Raw genomic sequence first — 21,599 nt, forward strand, 5'->3', positions numbered from 1 at the left:
GTACGCCGCAGATGACTTCGGTGGCCTCGGATCTGAACGGGGGGAGGTGGGCCCTCTGGGTTCTTCCGGTGAGGAACGAGATGATCCATTCCAGTGCCTTCTCTTGGATTCCGATGTTGAGGCGCTGCACTAGGGTGCGGTGGCAGACCGTGTTGAACGCTGCGGAGAGAGGTCCAGGCGGATGAGGGCCGCTGTTTCCCCGTTGTCGAGCAGGGATCGGATGTCGTCTGTGGCTGCGATGAGGGCAGTCTCGGTGCTGTGGTTGGCTTGGAAGCCGGACTGCGAGTGGTCGAGGGAACCGTTCGTCTCGAGGAAGGCGGCAAGCTGTCTGTTGACGGTCTTCTCGATGACCTTGGCAGGAAAAGGGAGGAGCGAGATGGGACGGTAGTTCTTGAGGTCAGTGGGGTCCGCTGTTGGTTTCTTCAGGAGGGCGCTGAGCTTGGCGTGCTTTCAGCTCTCTGGGAAGGTGGCGGTGTTGAAGGAGGTGTTGATGATGTTCCGGAGTTGGGGTGCGATGATTGAGTCGGCTTTGTTGAAGACGTGGTGGGGGCAGGGGTCGGTTGGTGATCCGGAGTGGATGGTGTTCATCACGCGGGTGGTGTCTTCGGTGCTGACCGGAGTCCAGGCGCGGAGGGTGGTGGTGGGGGGGGCGTTGGCTTGGTGGTTGGGTGCGTGGTCTGTGCGCCGAAGCTGTTGTGTATGTCGGCAAACTTGCTGTGGAAGAACGAGGTGAGTGAGTCGCAGAGGTCTTGCGAGGGAGTGATGTCGTTGTTTCCGGCGCTGGGGTTGGAGAGCTCTTGGACGATGCTGAAGAGTTCCTTGCTGTTGTGGTCGTTGTTGTCCAGTCGTTCCTTGAAAGCTGCCTTCTTGGTGGTGCGGATCAGCTGGTGGTGTTTGCGGGTGGCGTGCTTGAGGGCAGTCATTTTGTCTGTGGTCTGGTTGTTGCTCCAGGCTTTCTAGAGGGTACGGCAGTTCTTCTTTGAGTTCGTCGGTGAACCAGGAGGCTTTCTTGCTGCCGGGTCTGCTGGGAGGGGCTTCAGTGGTGCAAGGTTGTCTGCGCAGTTGGTGATCCACTGTGTGAGGTTGCTGGCTGCTTCGTTGGGGTCCGTTGTGCTGGCGGGAGGGTTCTGGCTGAGGGAGGTCGTGAGCTGGAGGGCGGTGATCTTGTTCCAGCTCCTGCGAGGAATATGTTGTGGGTGGTGGTGGGTCGTGGTTCTTCTGAAGCTGAAGTGGACGCAGCTGTGGTCCGTCCAATGAAGTCCGGTGGAGTGGCTGAAGGAGATGTACTTGCTGGAGGAGAAGACGGGGTCAAGCGTGTGGCCGGCGTAGTGGGTGGGGGTGTTCACCAGTTGCTTGAGTCCGAGGTTGGTGAGGTTGTCCAGCAGGGTGGTGGTGTCGTTGTTGTTCTCCAGGTGGAAGTTGAAGTCCCCTAGGAGGATGTAGTCAGCGGAGGGGAGGGCGTGCGGGCTGATGAAGTCTGCGATGTCTTCGCTGAATTGTGTGCGTGTTCCCGGGGGTCTGTAGATGAGGGTGCCTCTGAGGGTCGTCTTGGGGTTGGTGTGTATCTGGAAGTGGAGGTGTTCAGCGGCGGTGAGGGTGTCGTCGGAGTTGGTCGTGATGCGGATGGTGTTCTTGTGTACGATGCCGATGCCGATGCCTCCTCCGGTCTGGTTGACGCGGTCCCTCCTGGTGATCTTGTACCAGTCCGGGATGGCCATGGCGATGTCGGGGGCTGAGGAGGCGTTCATCCAGGTTTCCGTGAGGAAGGCGACGTCTGGTGAAGTTGTGTCGAGGAGGTTCCAGAGTTCCACGGCGTGTCTGTGGACGGAGCGGGTGTTGAGCAAGATGCAATTAAGGTGGTTGTTGCTGGTGCTTGGCTTGGCAGGTGCGGTGCTGGTTCGGAGGCAGGTGAATCGGCAGGCTTTGCAGGTGAAGGGTCCGTGGTTGCGTTTCAGGGTGGCTCGGTAGCAGGCGGGGTTCCGGCCGGCATTGAGTGCGTTGAGGGTGGCGGCGCCGTAGGTCCGTCGGGTGGTCTTGCATCGGCGTGGGCCAGGGGTCCTGGCGCTGGGCGCAGTCTAGGCACAGACGGGCGCAGACGGGCTTGCCTTTGGCGCGCCTTCGAAAAAAGGAAGCGGCAACCAGGAAGCGAGGAAGCTACCTGGAAGGTAGTTGCAGCAGTGGCAGCAGTGGAGCGTGGGAGCGACCTAGCCTGGACACAGACTGAGGTGAATTTACACCTGGTTGTCATACAACAATGCACATCAGGCGACTGATCTGTATCCTGGATGGGCCGAGGAACCCTTTCCTAGAACAGCAGTGCTTTTTATAGATATTGAGAATGTGTTTGACATCCTTAACTTGAGGTATCTATAAACTATAATGAGAGAGATGGAGACAAGAGAGAGATTGGCCTGGACCTCACTACTGAATACCAGCACCACTGCGAGAAAGAAGACAATTATGCACTGACATCTGGTTGGCAGGAGTACAAGCCAGGGATTCGAATGTCATTAAAGAAAGAAGAAACTTAAGAAAGTGAATTGACATTAATTTAGTTTTAAGGTATTATGGCTAGGACTACTGCTCTCCTACAGGAGATAAACAACTGAACTGAATTCTTCAGTTTTTAAACTAAAGAAACTAGCCACACCAACTATGATAAATTTGGCTTCTTAATTGGGTCAGCATTTAGTATAAACCGTAGGTTCTTTATGATTTCTGTGGTTTGGCTGGGTATAACTTACAACAAACAATAGCATGTCATCCATTCTGCTGTCTGACCCTCAACTATCACAGCGTCCGTTCGAGCTAAAGCTATGGAGCTCACAATTTCTCCCGTACCTTCCTTGTTCATTAAACAAATCCCTCTGACCATACTTCATGTCCATATGGGTGATGACCTGGCAATCATTTATGTATATTTTCAGAGATCAGCAGCTGAACTGTCAAGGCTGAAGGTCTCTTTGTCCAGTCCAAAAGTAAAAGGGACTATTCTTTAACTAGACATAACCTTAAAATTACTTTTACAACGTAAATTTTGCTTACAAATGCTGAACCCATAACAGTTATTCTTGTTTCAAAAATCTTGCCACGTTATTATTATTATTATTATTATTATTATGCGTTCTTATATAGCGCTCGATTACCCGTAAGCATCTCGGCGCTTGCCTTGGGAACCCGTCCTGGCTTTTCCCTGTGAGATACCCGTACTGGGCATCCCCAAGGTGAAAGCCAGGCATCCCGCCGCGGGAGGGCCGTAGTGGAGATTAAGCAGGCTAATGCCCAGAGCTGCAGAGTGTGAACCCGTGATTCGAGTAGGCACCGAAACGAGAATTATCGAGTCCGTGGATATTTGGGCGCAAGACCCTGCCGCGTCGGGAATTGAACCCTGGTCCCGGGTCTGACCTCTGCTTCAGGTCTGCCTCCTCTAACCAGTGAGCCACACTTCTCCACTGCTCTTCTCAACTAGCCTGGTATAATTCTGTTGCAATAAAGTATCTCAGACATATCAATACTTGATTGGTAAACTGAACAACATTCCACTTCTGTAGTGTTTTGCCACCACAATCACAGCTCTCCTTTTGGGGGTTTCTCATCCAGATCTGTACTTTCACCAAAGTAAAAATTGTTGTGCACTATTAGGAGACACACAAATATCTAGGAACTAATCAAATCAAAAAGAAGCTTTATTCGGTTTTAATTTCGAGAATCCATAAAAGCACATAAAAATATAGAGCAGACATTACATAGCTTTCATTATTATATTAAATAAAACCCATTTCATAAATACAGAGAGAAACATACCGAATTGCCACTAAAAACCAATGTAAAAGAAAATCAATTCATTGACAATCTAAAACGCAGTAGGCTCTTTAAAAAAGTTGTCACACTATACAGATTAAAATCGTCCTCCAACATTTGTAGTCTGAGTAGGGCAGGTCTACATTGTCTCAATCCCCATTTTTTAAATAAACGGAGTATATACCTTCGCCTGATTGTGGTATAAAATCTACAAAATAGGATGCAGTGTAACATGGATTGTTGAGATACATCGTCGCAGGGAAAGGGGGTCAAGGATCTTGACCAGGAGTTAACCTCGGGAAAAGTGGTTAATCTAAAAAAGCTGCCCGCCCCCCCCCCCCTCCTAAAACGAGTTAGCAGCATATGGGAATAACTACTCTGGGTAATTATTAAGTATCTCTGAAGCCCTTGGCCATCTATCATCAGATGATTTTGCATGACAGACACTTTCTTACTCTCCAGCTGCCACCTAGACTCTTCCAGGTGGGTAAGACAGATTTCCTTCAGTTTCTTCCTAGAAATGTCTATCATACTAGACGGATTGTCAAAATATTCCTGATGGCCAATGGCTATTAGAAAATGTCTCACATACCTGAACCACTCTATTCTCATACTCCCCTGAAGGTTCATGCAGTCCTGGATGATGTCCCTATTTAACCCTGTCTCTTGGAAAACCCACACCCTATGCCACAGCAGGATTGGGCTCGTCTTAATGAGGTCTGACACGTAGACTAGGCCCAACTCTCTGTGTGAAACATATGTGGAGGTTGATTTAGGAACAGCCAAGAGATAACGAAGAAAGGCATTTTCACATGCCTGAATCTTTGCGATGTCAGTAATGCCCCATAAGCCTGCTCCATAAATTACAGTGGACACGCACTTTGCCTTATAGATTTCAATCAGGATTTTTACTGGTCTTCCCCCTAGCTTAATAGTGAAATTGCGTATAGCGCCTATTGCACGCGAGAAAGCCAATGTCCTAGCATTTGCTGCTGCAACCCAGGAACCATTATTTGCAAAGTTTATGCCCAGGTAAGTAAAAGTTTTAGTTTCTTCTATCTTAGCATCGGCCAAATAGATATTACAATGTATCTTACTTTTTTTGGAGCAAGTCATACTAAAGGTCTTGGTAGTGTTAATTTTTAAGCCCCGAGTACTCATATATTCAGCAAAGGAGTTGAGTGATCTTTGGAGACCCATTTGCGTGCACGCCATGATGACCGCGCCATCCGCGTACAGCAGGATTGGCGCTGAACTACCTTGGATTTGGGGATAATCCTGCCGATTATCAATCAAGTGGGATGCAACACTATAAATATATAAGTTAAATAAAAACGGTGCTAGTATGCATCCCTGGCGAACTCTTTTTTTAATTGGAAAATTGGCTGTACACTCTCCTTTAATACCAAAGCGGACCTTAGCGCCTGCCCCCGGTACAATTCCTTGATAAAATTTAGAAGGCAGGGATCGATTCCTAGATCAAGTAAAGTACCCCACAACATTTCGTGACTAACGCAGTCGAAGGCGGAGCTTAGGTCCACGAACGTCATGAATAACTTGTCCTCTATTGCGACCATATATTTACCAATAATGATAGCTAGGTTTAAACCTTGCTCTACTGTACCCAGACCTTCTTTAAACCCGTATTGGTATTTAGAGAGCACCCCCGAATCTGCTGCCCACTGCTGAAGCCTGTTTAAGATGACCCTCCCAGCCACTTTCATCAAAGAGTCCAATAAAGAAATCGACCTGTAACATTTGGGGTCCTGGCGATCCCATTTTTTTAAAATGGGGATCACTATCGCTTCCTGCCAGGTTGTTATAAAACCTATCTTATTAGAGCTGTTTAGTACCTGAGTCAGGAGAGGGGCCCATAATCTGGCTTCTGATTTATAAATATCCACTGGGACACCATCAGGTCCAGGGGCTTTACCCCCTGAACTCGCTGCTATTGCCCCCTCTATCTCCGATAGCTCGAAGTTAATGTTCAGAGGAAATGTTCTTGATGAGTTATTTGTTATATTGCCAACTATAGCGACATCCGGGCACTACAACAGGGGATCCTTCTCATAAAGACCAGTGAAATGTTTGACCCAGGTGGCTTCGTCTATTGCTATTTCAATACAGTCTGTTTTGCCAATGGTGAAATAAGGGGCATTAACCGCCTTCCAGAAACTTATATTATCTTTTTTCTGGGAGACTTCTTGTAAGGTTTCCCAGGCCTCCTTCTTTATGTCCTTTTTAGGGCTCGCCTGCTGATGCGCATGCGCATAGCTGGCGAGCTCTATTGTGGCTTAAACAGAGCTTAACCATCTCGGCGATTTGTTGCAGTGCCCGAGAAAAAGCTCGTGCACATCAAAGCCACCAGCACATCAAAGCCTCCCTCCCACAGACATCTCTGCTTCCCCCAGCCGGCATTTCTCCTCCCCTAATTATTCACTGCACGGCCGGCGGCAACATCAAAGGCTGCTGCTGCCCTGACTCGCATTTCTCCTCCCTCCTCCCCTTTCACTGCCCAGGCCGGCCGTACTTTCACTTTACACAGCACCCAGGCCCTGTCTGCTGCTTATTTTAACATGGCAGCTTTTATGTTTGTATAGTCAGAAATGTATGTCATTTTTTCCCATCAAAACCTAAACAAGAATACTGAATTTAAAAGTTGCCTTTAATTGGTGCATTAGCTAGTATCTAGTCTCTCTGAAATCATAATTGCAGGAAAGACCTCTAGTAACGAACTCTGTAGTCAGATACCAGGACAACGAGGCACCCACCACACAGCTCCACCGATGCACCCACACCACAGCTCCACCGATGCACCCACCACACAGCTCCACCGAGGCACCCACCACACAGCTCAACAGATGCACCCACCACACAGCCCCACCTACACAGCTCCACCGATGCACTCACCACACAGCTCCACCGATGCACCCACCACCCAGCTCCACCGATGCACACAGCTCCACCGACACAGCTCCACCGATGCACCCACCACACAGCTCCACCGATGCACCCACCACACAGCTCCACCGAGGCACCCACCACACAGCTCCGCCGAACGACCCACCACACAGCTCCACCGATGCACCCACCACACAGCTCTACCGATGCAGCCACCACACAGCTCCACCGACACAGCTCCACCGATGCACCCACCACCCAGCTCCACCGATGCACCCACCACACAGCTCCACCGACACAGCTCCACCGATGCACCCACCACACAGCTCCACCGATGCACCCAGCACACAACTCCACCGACACAGCTCCACCGATGCACCCACCACACAGCTCCACCGATGCACCCACCACACAGCTCCACCGACACAGCTCCACCGATGCACCCACCACAGCTCCACTGAGGCACCCACCACACAGCTCCATCGAACGACCTACCCAACAGCTCCACCGATGCACCCACGACACAGCTCTACCGATGCAGCCACCACACAGCTCCACCGACACAGCTCAACCAATGCACTCACCACACAGCTCCACCGATGCACCCAGCACACAGCTCCACCGACACAGCTCCACCGATGCACCCACCACACAGCTCCACCGAGGCACCCACCACACAGCTCCACCGACACAGCTCCACCGATGCACCCACCACACAGCTCCACCGATGCACCCACCACACAGCTCCACCGACACAGCTCCACCGGTGCACCCACCACACAGCTCCACCGATGCACCCACCACACAGTTCCACCAAGGCACCCACCATACAGCTCCACCAAGGCACCCACCATACAGCTCCACCAAGGCACCCACCACACAGCTCCACCGATGCAGCCACCACACAGCTCCACCGACACAGCTCTACCGATGCACCCACCACACAGCTCCACCGAGGCACCCACCATACAGCTCCACCGAGGCACCCACCATACAGCTCCACCGAGGCACCCACCACACAGCTCCACCGAGGCACCCACCACACAGCTCCACCGATGCACCCACCACACAGCTCCACCGAGGTACCCACCATACAGCTCCACCGATGCACCCACCACACAGCTCCACCGATGCACCCACCACACAGCTCCACCGAGGCACCCACCACACAGCTCCACCGAGGCACCCACCACACAGCTCCACCGAGGCACCCACCACACAGCTTCACAGATGCACCCACCACACAGCTCTACCGATGCAGCCACCACACAGCTCCACCAACACAGCTCCACCGATGCACCCACCACCCAGCTCCACCGATGCACCCACCACACAGCTCCACCGACACAGCTCCACCGATGCACCCACCACCCAGCTCCACCGATGCACACAGCTCCACCGATGCACCCACCACACAGCTCCACCGATGCACCCACCACACAGCTCCACCGATGCACCCACCACACAGCTCCACCGATGCACCCACCACACAGCTCCACCGAACGACCCACCACACAGCTCCACCGATGCACCCACCACACAGCTCCACCGATGCACCCACCACACAGCTCCACCGACACAGCTCCACCAATGCACCCACCACCCAGCTCCACTGATGCAACCACCACACAGCTCCACCGATGCACCCACCACCCAGCTCCACCGATGCACCCACCACACAGCTCCACCGATGCACCCACCACACAGCTCCACCGATGCACCCACCACACAGCTCCACCGATGCACCCACCACACAGCTCCACTAAGGCACCCACCACACAGCTCCACCGATGCAGCTACCACACAGCTCCACCGAGACAGCTCCACCGATGCACCCACCACACAGTTCCACCGATGCACCCACCACACAGCTCCACTAAGGCACCCACCACACAGCTCCACCGATGCACCCACCACACAGCTCCACCGATGCACCCACCACACAGCTCCACTAAGGCACCCACCACACAGCTCCACCGATGCAGCTACCACACAGCTCCACCGAGACAGCTCCACCGATGCACCCACCACACAGTTCCACCGATGCACCCACCACACAGTTCCACCAATGCACCCACCACACCGCTCCACCGAGGCACCCACCACACAGCTCCACCGATGCACCCACCACACAGCTCCACCGATGCACCCACCACACAGCTCCACCGATGCACCCACCACACAGCTCCACCGATGCACCCACCACACAGCTCCACCGATGCACCCACCACACAGCTCCACCGAGGTACCCACCATACAGCTCCACCGATGCACCCACCACACAGCTCCACCGATGCAGCCACCACACAGCTCCACCGACACAGCTTCACCGATGCACCCACCACACAGCTCCACCGATGCACCCACCACACAGCTCCACCGATGCACCCACCACACAGCTCCACCGATGCACCCACCACACAGCTCCACCGAGGCACCCACCACACAGCTCCACCGAGGCACCCACCATACAGCTCCAGCGAGGCACCCACCATACAGCTACACCGATGGACCCACCACACAGCTCCACCGATGCACCCACCACACAGCTCCACCGAGGTACCCACCACACAGCTCCACCGATGCACCCACCACACAGCTCCACCGATGCACCCACCACACAGCTCCAAAGGTGCACCCACCACACAGCTCCAAAGGTGCACCCACCACACAGCTCCACAGATGCATCCACCACACAGCTCCACAGATGCACCCACCACACAGCTCCACAGATGCACCCACCACACAGCTCCACAGATGCATCCACCACCCAGCTCCACCGATGCACCCACCACCCAGCTCCACCGATGCACCCACCACACAGCTCCACCGATGCACCCACCACACAGCTCCACCGAGGCACCCACCACACAGCTCCACCGAGGCACCCACCACACAGCTCCACCGATGCACCCACCACACAGCTCCACCGATGCACCCACCACACAGCTCCACCGATGCACCCACCACACAGCTCCACCGATGCACCCACCACACAGCTCCACCGATGCACCCACCACACAGCTCCACCGATGCACCCACCACCCAGCTCCACCGATGCACCCACCACCCAGCTCCACTGATGCACCCACCACCCAGCTCCACCGATGAACCCACCACACAGCTCTACCGACACAGCTCCACCGATGCACCCACCACACAGCTCCACCGACACAGCTCCACCGATGCACCCACCACAGAGTTCCACGGATGCCCCCACCACACAGCTCCACCGATGCACCCACCACACAGCTCCACCGAGGCACCCACCACACAGCTCCACCGAACGACCCACCACACAGCTCCACCGATGCACCCACCACACAGCTCTACTGATGCAACCACCACACAGCTCCACCGATGCACCCACCACACAGCTCCACCGAACGACCCACCACACAGTTCCACCGATGCACCCACCACACAGCTCTACTGATGCAACCACCACACAGCTCCACCGACACAGCTCCACCGATGCATCCACCACAGCTCCACCGATGCATCCACCACACAGCTCCACTGATGCACCCATCACCCAGCTCCACCGATGCACCTACCACACAGCTCCACCGACACAGCTCCACCGATGCACCCACCACCCAGCTCCACTGATGCAACCACCACACAGCTCCACCAACCCAGCTCCACCGATGCACCCACCACAGAGCTCCACAGATGCCCCCACCACACAGCTCCACAGATGCCCCCACCACACAGCTCCACCGATGCACCCACCACACAGCTCCACCGAGGCACCCACCACACAGCTCCACCGAGGCACCCACCACACAGCTCCACCGAGGCACCCACCACACAGCTCCACCGAGGCACCTACCACACAGCTCCACCGATGCACCCACCACACAGCTCCACCGACACAGCTCCACCGATGCACCCACCACACAGCTCCACCGATGCACCCACCACACAGCTCCACCGAGGCACCCACCACACAGCTTCACCGATGCACCCACCACAGAGCTCCACCGAGGCACCCACCACACAGCTCCACCAATGCACCCACCACACAGCTCCACCGATGCACCCACCACACAGCTCCACCGAGGCACCCACCACACAGCTCCACCGAGGCACCCACCACACAGCTCCACCGAGGCACCCACCACACAGCTCCACCGAACGACCCCCCCACACAGCTCCACCGATGCACCCACCACACAGCTCCACCGATGCACCCACCACACAGCTCCACCGATGCACCCACCACACAGCTCCACCCACCACCCAGCTCCACCGACACAGCTCCACCGATGCACCCACCACACAGCTCCACTGAGGCACCCACCACACAGCTCCACCGATGCACCCACCACACAGCTCCACCGAGGCACCCACCACACAGCTCCACCGAGGCACCCACCACACAGCTCCACCGACACAGCTCCACCGGTGCACCCACCACACAGCTCCACCGACACAGCTCCACCGGTGCACCCACCACACAGCTCCACCGATGCACCCACCACACAGTTCCACCGAGGCACCCACCATACAGCTCCACCGAGGCACCCACCATACAGCTCCACCAAGGCACCCACCACACAGCTCCACCGATGCAGCCACCACACAGCTCCACCGACACAGCTCTACCGATGCACCCACCACACAGCTCCACCGAGGCACCCACCATACAGCTCCACCGAGGCACCCACCATACAGCTCCACCGAGGCACCCACCACACAGCTCCACCGATGCACCCACCACACAGCTCCACCGAGGTACCCACCATACAGCTCCACCGATGCACCCACCACACAGCTCCACCGATGCACCCACCACACAGCTCCACCGAGGCACCCACCACACAGCTCCACCGAGGCACCCACCACACAGCTCCACCGAGGCACCCACCACACAGCTCCACCAAGGCACCCACCACACAGTTCCACAGATGCACCCACCACCCAGCTCCACCGATGCACCCACCACACAGCTCTACCGATGCAGCCACCACACAGCTCCACCGACACAGCTCCACCGATGCACCCATCACCCAGCTCCACCGATGCACCCACCACACAGCTCCACCGACACAGCTCCACCGATGCACCCACCACCCAGCTCCACCGATGCACACAGCTCCACCGATGCACCCACCACACAGCTCCACCGATGCACCCACCACACAGCTCCACCGATGCACCCACCACACAGCTCCACCGAACGACCCACCACACAGCTCCACCGAACGACCCACCACACAGCTCCACTGATGCACCCACCACACAGCTCTACCGATGCACCCACCACACAGCTCCACCGACACAGCTCCACCGATGCACCCACCACCCAGCTCCACCGATGCATCCACCACACAGCTCCACCGACACAGCTCCACCGATGCACCCACCACCCAGCTCCACCGATGCACCCACCACACAGCTCCACCGACACAGCTCCACCGATGCACCCACCACACAGCTCCACCGATGCACCCACCACACAGCTCCACCGATGCACCCACCACACAGCTCCACTGAGACACCCACCATACAGCTCCACTAAGGGACCCACCACACAGCTCCACCGATGCAGCCACCACACAGCTCCACCGATGCAGCCACCACACAGCTCCACCGAGACAGCTCCAACGATGCACCCACCACACAGTTCCACCGATGCACCCACCACACAGCTCCACCGAGGCACCCACCATACAGCTCCACCGAGGCACCCACCATACAGCTCCACCGAGGCACCCACCACACAGCTCCACCGATGCACCCACCACACAGCTCCACCGATGCACCCACCACACAGCTCCACCGATGCACCCACCACACAGCTCCACCGATGCACCCACCACACAGCTCCACCAATGCACCCACCACACAGCTCCACCGATGCAGCCACCACACAGCTCCACCGACACAGCTTCACCGATGCACCCACCACACAGCTCCACCGATGCACCCACCACACAGCTCCACCGATGCACCACCATACAGCTCCACCGATGCACCCACCACACAGCTCCACCGATGCACCCACCACACAGCTCCACCGATGCACCCACCACACAGCTCCACCGATGCACCCACCACACAGCTCCACCGAGGCACCCACCACACAGCTCCACCGAGGCACCCACCATACAGCTCCAGCGAGGCACCCACCATACAGCTACACCGATGCACCCACCACACAGCTCCACCGATGCACCCACCACACAGCTCCACCGAGGTACCCACCATACAGCTCCACCGATGCACCCACCACACAGCTCCACCGATGCACCCACCACACAGCTCCACCGATGCACCCACCACACAGCTCCAAAGGTGCACCCACCACACAGCTCCAAAGGTGCACCCACCACACAGCTCCACAGATGCACCCACCACACAGCTCCACAGATGCACCCACCACACAGCTCCACCGATGCACCCACCACCCAGCTCCACCGATGCACCCACCACCCAGCTCCACCGATGCACCCACCACCCAGCTCCACCGATGCACCCACCACCCAGCTCCACCGATGCACCCACCACACAGCTCCACCGATGCACCCACCACACAGCTCTACCGATGCACCCACCACACAGCTCTACCGATGCACCCACCACACAGCTCCACCGATGCACCCACCACACAGCTCCACCGAGGCACCCACCACACAGCTCCACCGAGGCACCCACCACACAGCTCCACCAAGGCACCCACCACACAGCTCCACCGATGCACCCACCACACAGCTCCACCGATGCACCCACCACACAGCTCCACCGATGCACCCACCACACAGCTCCACCGAACGACCCACCACACAGCTCCACCGATGCACCCACCACACAGCTCTACTGATGCAACCACCACACAGCTCCACCGACACAGCTCCACCGATGCACCCACCACACAGCTCCACCGATGCACCCACCACACAGCTCCACCGAACGACCCACCACACAGCTCCACCGAACGACCCACCACACAGCTCCACCGATGCACCCACCACACAGCTCTACTGATGCAACCACCACACAGCTCCACCGACACAGCTCCACCGATGCACCCACCACAGAGCTCCACCGATGCATCCACCACACAGCTCCACTGATGCACCCACCACCCAGCTCCACTGATGCACCCACCACCCAGCTCCACCGATGCACCCACCACACAGCTCCACCGACACAGCTCCACCGATGCACCCACCACCCAGCTCCACTGATGCAACCACCACACAGCTCCACCAACCCAGCTCCACCGATGCACCCACCACACAGCTCCACCGAGGCACCCACCACACAGCTCCACCGAGGCACCTACCACACAGCTCCACAGATGCACCCACCACACAGCTCCACCGACACAGCTCCACCGATGCACCCACCACACAGCTCCACCGATACACCCACCACACAGCTCCACCGAGGCACCCACCACACAGCTTCACCGATGCACCCACCACAGAGCTCCACCGAGGCACCCACCACACAGCTCCACCAATGCACCCACCACACAGCTCCACCGATGCACCCACCACACAGCTCCACCTACACAGCTCCACCGATGCACCCACCACACAGCTCCACCGAGGCACCCACCACACACCTCCACCGAGGCACCCACCACACAGCTCCACCGAACGACCCCACACACAGCTCCACCGATGCACCCACCACACAGCTCCACCGATGCACCCACCACACAGCTCCACCGATGCACCCACCACACAGCTCCACCCACCACACAGCTCCACCGATGCACCCATCACACAGCTCCACCGATGCACCCACCACACAGCTCCACCGAGGCACCCACCATACAGCTCCACCAAGGCACCCACCACACAGCTCCACCGATGCACCGCCCACACAGCTCCACCGAGGCACCCACCACCCAGCTCCACCGATGCACCCACCACCCAGCTCCACCGACACAGCTCCACCGATGCACCCACCACACAGCTCCACTGAGGCACCCACCGCACAGCTCCACTGAGGCACCCACCACACAGCTCCACCGATGCACCCACCACACAGCTCCACCGATGCACCCACCACACAGCTCCACCGACACAGCTCCACCGATGCACCCACCACCCAGCTCCTCCGATGCACCCACCACCCAGCTCCACCGACACAGCTCCACCGATGCACCCACCACACAGCTCCACCGATGCACCCACCACACAGCTCCACCGATGCACCCACCACACAGCTCCACGAGGCACCCACCACACAGCTCCACCGAGGCACCCACCACACAGCTCCACCGAGGCACCCACCACATAGCTCCACAGATGCACCCACCACATAGCGCCACAGATGCACCCACCACACAGCTCCACCGATGCACCCACCACACAGCTCCACCGATGCACCCACCACACAGATCCACAGATGCACCCACCCAGCTCCACCGATGCACCCACCACACAGCTCTGCCGAGGCACCCACCACACAGCTCCACCGATGCACCCACCACACAGCTCCACCGATGCTCCAACTAAGCTCCACCAATGCACCCACCACACAGCTCCACCAATGCACCCACTAAGCTCCACCGATGCACACACCACTCAGCGCAACCACAGAATCACTCAGCGCAACCACAGCATCACTCAGCACCACCACAGCATCACTCAGCGCAACAGCATCACTCAGCGCAACCACAGCATCACTGGTTCAAATATGTTCTTTCAATGTTTCAAGCTGTTTTCAAGCTTTCATGCTTTATTACAAATCACAAAAAAAATTTAATATTTCACTTCTGTTCTTGGATTTTCGTCACTATAAAAAACACTGAAGATAATCTTCACAAAAGTTATTTACAAAAGTTTAAGCTATTGCCATTACAAATTAAATAAATTGTTTAAGTATTAATTATTTAAAAAAATTAAAAGCCATTGTTATTTGTAATATCAATACATCTAAGTCACGTAAATACAAAATATGTTGCATTACAAATGCTATAGGTATTTGCAAAAGTTATAACTATTGGCACTGTAAATGACAAAGCTATTAATTTAGCTATTTTAAAAAATAACACATAAATAAAAAAAAATCAATTTTAAGACCAAGAGCTCAAACTTTCCTAATGCGAGCCCTATTGCATTTCCAATGCTTGTTTCTTTTTTTTTACCGCTGCATAATATGTGCTTCTGGCATTTCTGATTCTATAGTACATTTAGGTACTCTATTAAGGGCTTTTTTTAGAGCGGAGTGGGCTTTACTGCATTTTGAATCAAACCATCCCTCAGTTTTATCTTTTTGTCTTTTCCGTTCTTGCCCTACCAGAGAGTTATTAATCTCCTCACAGATTTTTGTAAAAGCCAATATAATGGCATCCGGCTCACTGGATTCGGTGAGACAGGTCGTGAAATCTTCCTGTCTGCTTTCTATTAATTTTTGGAGGAAGTGGGCAGGTTTAATTTTGTTACATTTAATTGTATAGCCGTTTCTTTTTGCTAAATTTACTTTGTGGGCATACAAATTATTTACCACTCCATGGCGATTATTTTTAAATTTCATAGGCAGAAGGGAAAAGCTAATTGGGTAATGGTCACTGATTGCTATTGCTCCCGTTTTAAAATCAATCAAGTTGTATGCAAAGCTATTCGAAGCCAGGACATAATCGATTAGGGAATTGCATCCCCTACCATTAAATGTGTGTTTAAAACTGACCTGAGGTACACACAATTCATTCCCATATCCTAGATCCAATTCAGACATCAAGTTATTTACAAAGTTCCCTAATGGTGTGTGAATTAAATGGGCACAAGGTTCACCTTTAACATTCACCAAACCACATATGTCGGTATTTATATTTGGGCACAACAAACAGTTGAAGTCCCCCGGCCATAATATACGATTACCAGTTGGACAACCCCTGTTTGAATTCAACATAGCTTGTAGGAGGCCCTCAAAGACACTGGACATTTCGCACTCAGGTATATTATTTAAAAAATGTATTACATTAAAAGTCTCAAACCCATCCAAATTAAGCTCGAGCATCTGAAAAAACTGAGTCCACAGTAATATTTTTAACCCTAACTTTAGATGTGTTAGAAATATAACATAAGCCCCCCTTGTTTCTCCCCCTTACTGATGGCTCGGCGGGGATATGAAAAGAGCGATATCCGTTTATATGCACAGCCTCCCTCTCCCAAGTCTCCTGAAGACAAATTACAGAAAAATACGTAACTAAACTCATGAATGTGGGGTCATTTAGCTTGTTTGAAAGTCCCGCAATATTCCATGAGAGAAATGTTAAGAGCTGCCCCCTCTCATAAGCCTCTGGGGCCGGGGGACACAAAGGTACCTTGTAAGCCCCTTCTTTCTCCAAGAGAAGTGTAGGTTGAGATATTTGGTGTTTAGGTGGGAATACATCCGGTATGACCTCTATGCTAATAAGTTTTGAATTTAATCTAGCCAGGTGGTCATCAAAGTTGCTGTAATTATTTTGCTTCTGGGGAGGAGGGTTTTTCTCCATATCCCTCGCCCCCTCTACACGCTGGGTTATGGTTGGAGATTCAGTCAGTCAAGTCAACCATATCTAGCGGGGAAACCTATTATGTAAGGGTAGAAGTTCTCAGAAGTTTGGTAGCCCCGACTATAGCCTCCCACCCTTCCACTACTCTGTCCCATAGATGACCATACTGCTGGGGCATCCGGATAAATGGGTGGAGGAAAAAAGAAGGCTATGGGTCTAACTTCTATCATCTGTCCTTGGTTGAGGTTGTGATTATGCTGATTCCAGGAACAAATGTACTCCACAGTACGGGGGTCTCTAAAGTTGACCAAAATGCAGTCCCCTGTTACCGTTTTAGAAGTATAGCCCACCCAGGGTAGCCTGCGCACCATCATAATCTCGCATGTCATGTGGGGGGGGGGGTAAAGTTCTGTTTAAATTGAGCCAATGTGCAACTTTATTTTTTAAACACGCAAAGGACTCAAGGCTTGAATTTTTTAGTTCTGAGACACCCGTTAAGACTACCACGTACGGGTTCGATTGAGGGGGAAGATTTACAGGGCGAGCCCGCCTAGTCTTTACAGCAGTATATTCCCCTTCGGCATCTTTCACTGGTATCACAGATGGCATTGGGTCTTTACCCATCGGATTAGGTGTGGGTTGTGACACAGGTGGACCACCCGTAACACGGGAGTTCGCAAGACTAGGAGTGGCTTGCACCGCCCTTTGAGTTTGTAATTGAATGGGTTGTACATCTGAAGGATCTGCAACTTTGTATGTACTCGTTATGCTATTTTTGGATTTCCCGCATGCCTTGATGCCCTTTACCTCTGACTGTAGCTTAACAAGCTGCTTTTCAACCCCCATAAGTCTTGTCTCCAGAGGTGCTAATAGAGATTTAAGCACGGACCCTAAGATATTTAGAAAGGAGTCCTCATCGAGTCCTACTGGTCCTAAAGTGCCCCGGGTGTTGGCTGTATTAATTTCTGCGCTAATCCCTGGAATTTCTACCTGTCTCTGGGCAGGGTGAGCACCTTCAGCTAGGGGGATTTGCGTGTTAGGTTCAGTCTCAAAGGGGGCGGCAGTCATTTTAAGATTATTTTCCGGGCCCTTAGAGGGTTTAGATTTTTTACCACCTACCACAACGGGCGCTGGCTGTTTCTTTTTCGGGATCGCCCCTTCCTTTCTTCCCCGGAGTTGTCTGGTGTTTCCAGCCTTTGAGGGGCTGTCCCCTACTACCACAATTACCTCCTTTACTGCTTCATTGTCTATGTTTATGTCAGACGACAGTTGGGGGTTTGGGCTGGCAGGGAGCAAAAAGAACCCTGCGAGCTGGGGGGACTATGCAATAACACCTCAATATCGGTGTTGTTAGTTCTATTGAGGGCTTCTGGTGTTCTAGCGTTAGCTATGTGACCCATAGAGGACCTTTTGGCCTGAGCCAGGTCCTGCGACACTCTCCTTTCCATCAGTATAATTCCCTGATCTATAACAGAGTTTGTTCTAATGATAAAGTTGTCTAAAGTGCCCAATAGCAATGAACCCCCTGCCTTCTTGTTCTTTCTCTCTCGTGTGGACATTTCTGTAACCTTTATGAAATCAATAAGACCGAGCAAAGGCACTTACTCCCCGAGCAAAAGTTCGATAAGAAACCACAGGTTAGAGGGGGGGGGCCCAGTCCATTCTCGCCCGGTCACAAACGGGCTATAACAGACCCGCCCTTGGCCCGGGCTTCGCTCGACGCGCGCCCGCACGCGTCCCGCGTGCGCGACAATGGGCGTGCTAATGTAGGAGTAGAATAGATGGAGGCGGGAAGAGGGCCAGCTGCAGCGGATCACGGGCCGCACGGCAGTCTGGTCCTCGCAGTCCCGTTGCAGGTAACACCAGAGTTCACCCCCAAGATCGGCGGGACGTAAAAAGAAGTTCAGCCGTTCACCAAAGATTCCGCTGGTCAGATAGGAGATACGGCCAGGAAGCACCCTCTCAGCCACCAGTCACGAGCGGCACCCCAAAAATGAACTACAAAAGTTCACTTGGCCTAAAACAGAAAAAGGTTTTGCCTTAACCCCACTCACCATATTTTTTTTTCTTTTAAAGGGAAAAAAACAAGCTTTCTTTGTGCCTTCACACTGAAGGTTTTCTTGTGTATAACAGTTTAGTTTAAAAGCATTAAAAAAAATGGTAAATTGCGCAATATACAATCAGAGAACTTAAATGTTCCATATTCCTTTAGTCAACCAAAACAGAGAAAGGTTACTGTATATTTTTGCTATCAATTGTCCAGTTATTGATACATTTTACTATAGGTTTGGGCAACCTTTTCTACAGATCTAAATAAGTACGGATTTCTGTGAATGTTCATGTCCTGAATTCTACTTTCTTTATATTTCTGTATGCTTACAGAGCCTCTGAGAGTCAAAGAAACAAAAAACTGAGTGAAGGTAAATCCCAATGTAATATGAATAACTGGCATTGCACTTCCATTTTTTATTTTTGCTCTCTGTGCCATTAAAGTCTACGTCCATATGCAGGCCATTTTACAGAGAAAACAAAACTATGCTCACTAAGTTATGAGACAGCTGTTGTAGTAATGCTACTTAAACAAATAAGTAAAGTTATGTTATTTACTGCTGGCACAGGAAAGTGGAAAACAATGAGCAGAAATACATATTGGACATATATTGACTAGTCAACACAATCTGCTCCTGGAAGTGCTGCTGATGATCTTTTCTACCAAGAAAACGTGCACAGGGTAAAAAAGGGACTGAAACTGGTAGTGTGTGGCTTAAAATGCATTTTTACTGGCAAATTACTGATACATTAGTTGAATTTATAGATTAAAGATGTGATAAAGTTACCCTAAGAAAGAAAAAAGTAGCACAGACCGTGGTGTTCAGATAATGGCATACTAAACTGAGTTTTTCAGAGAGAATTACTGAGAAATGTTCAAGGTTAAGCAAGATGCAGTTTGACTAAATCTGTAAATTCATCTCAAACTACTCCAAAGTACTAGCACCGGAAAATATCTCCAGAACTAAACCACTCACAGCTACCTGGGGCTCAATCCTTTGAATTATGGTAAAATCACAACTATATAAGTGTGGTGGTGAAACTTAAGCTGGGATTAACTATTAATTCAGTTTTATTCTATCACAAGAACATAGTCTGAATGGACATCGGAACACTGTAATGATTTTCTATTTTATAAACATTAGACAGAAGTGGAAGGTTACAGAATAAACACAAGTTTGTGAATTCAAATGTAGTTGTTTGTGGTCACTGTGGCTTGTAACGATTTAGGCCCTCTGTAGTGGGTAATCCAACATTCCACCCACACTAGGATTCCAATAAGAATACACACACTGGGCTGAGCAGCTGGATACAAGTACATACATATAACATGAGAATACTACACCCTCATTGCAAGTTAACCACTGTCAGATCCGTTCAGAGTGGCCACAGGGCATTACAGTCTATATTGGGCCACAGCTGTGATGTTTAAGGCTCCGCAAAGTGGACCCAGTACAACCCTTTCCGCACTGGAGTACCAAGGTTGAAAGTCAAGCTTTTCAGGTAGGTAGTTTGTAAAGCAAGAGCTCAGAACTCAACAAACAACGAACAGACACGATAACATATTTCCCAACCCAGTGATTATCTTTTTATAAAGGAAAGCACTTTACTCTCACAGCAAAATGAAATACTATATGAATCAATAGGAATCACAATTACACAGTTGTAATCTGAGTTACGATATGCAGTAAGGCGTTACAACCCTTCTCTCTGTACCCCTCCTGATTGTGGAAGATCTCTAATGTCTACAGCTCCCCTGGATAATCCACACACATTAAATAGGCAATCGGGCAGATCTCTTATATTTACCCCACTGATCAGACGTGCAACTCATTTCAACAACTCGTATCCCAAATGCTCTCTTGGATAGAAAGTCATAAGTCCTCGCACTAGATTTCCCCATGAGCTTTTAATTACATGTCCCATTTGCGGGCTAAGTCAAACTAGCTGCTGGGTGATTACGAGTTCGCGATGTATATTTGACGGGCACAGACGCACGCCAGCTAAGGGTCCGTTCGGTCGTGTCCAGTGTCTCACCTCGCTGTGATCCGAAGTCCCACTCCTTTCCTCGGGCTCCAGATCCACAGCTGCCGCCACAGTGCGCAGGAAGCACAACCTCTGACCCTGACTACACTGTTTCACATACACATCCCGCGCATGCGCACACCACTCGTTAGCAAAGATGTTCTGACTCCATGGTGGGGAGTAGTTCACCTTAGACGAAGAAACCTTAGTAAGCACGATGTCACGTGACAAGTCCTATTTCTGTGTTTCCTTGATTCTATAGTGGCTAGTGATATCCATGGTAACTCGGCATTCAGGCATAAGGCGCTTTTGTAGCTCCGTGCCAGTCCGTTTTTCAGACAGTCTAGAAATCGGATTAAAA

At 52.7% G+C, this 21,599-nt stretch overlaps 1 protein-coding gene across 2 annotated transcripts in view; it reads right to left on the bottom strand.

Annotated features, from left to right (window-relative positions):
• The window catches only part of THOC5 (THO complex subunit 5), a 242,432-nt gene extending 221,058 nt beyond the window's left edge, over nt 1-21,374 (bottom strand). For both annotated transcript variants that reach the window (XM_078667190.1, XM_078667189.1), the window contains exon 1: nt 21,251-21,374. The gene's annotated coding sequence lies outside the window, so the exon portion shown is untranslated. The remainder of the gene's footprint in view (nt 1-21,250) is intronic.
• Nucleotides 21,375-21,599: the final 225 nt, after the last annotated feature.

Source organism: Lissotriton helveticus, chromosome 11, assembly GCF_964261635.1.
Source record: "Lissotriton helveticus chromosome 11, aLisHel1.1, whole genome shotgun sequence".
Taxonomy (NCBI): domain Eukaryota; kingdom Metazoa; phylum Chordata; class Amphibia; order Caudata; family Salamandridae; genus Lissotriton; species Lissotriton helveticus.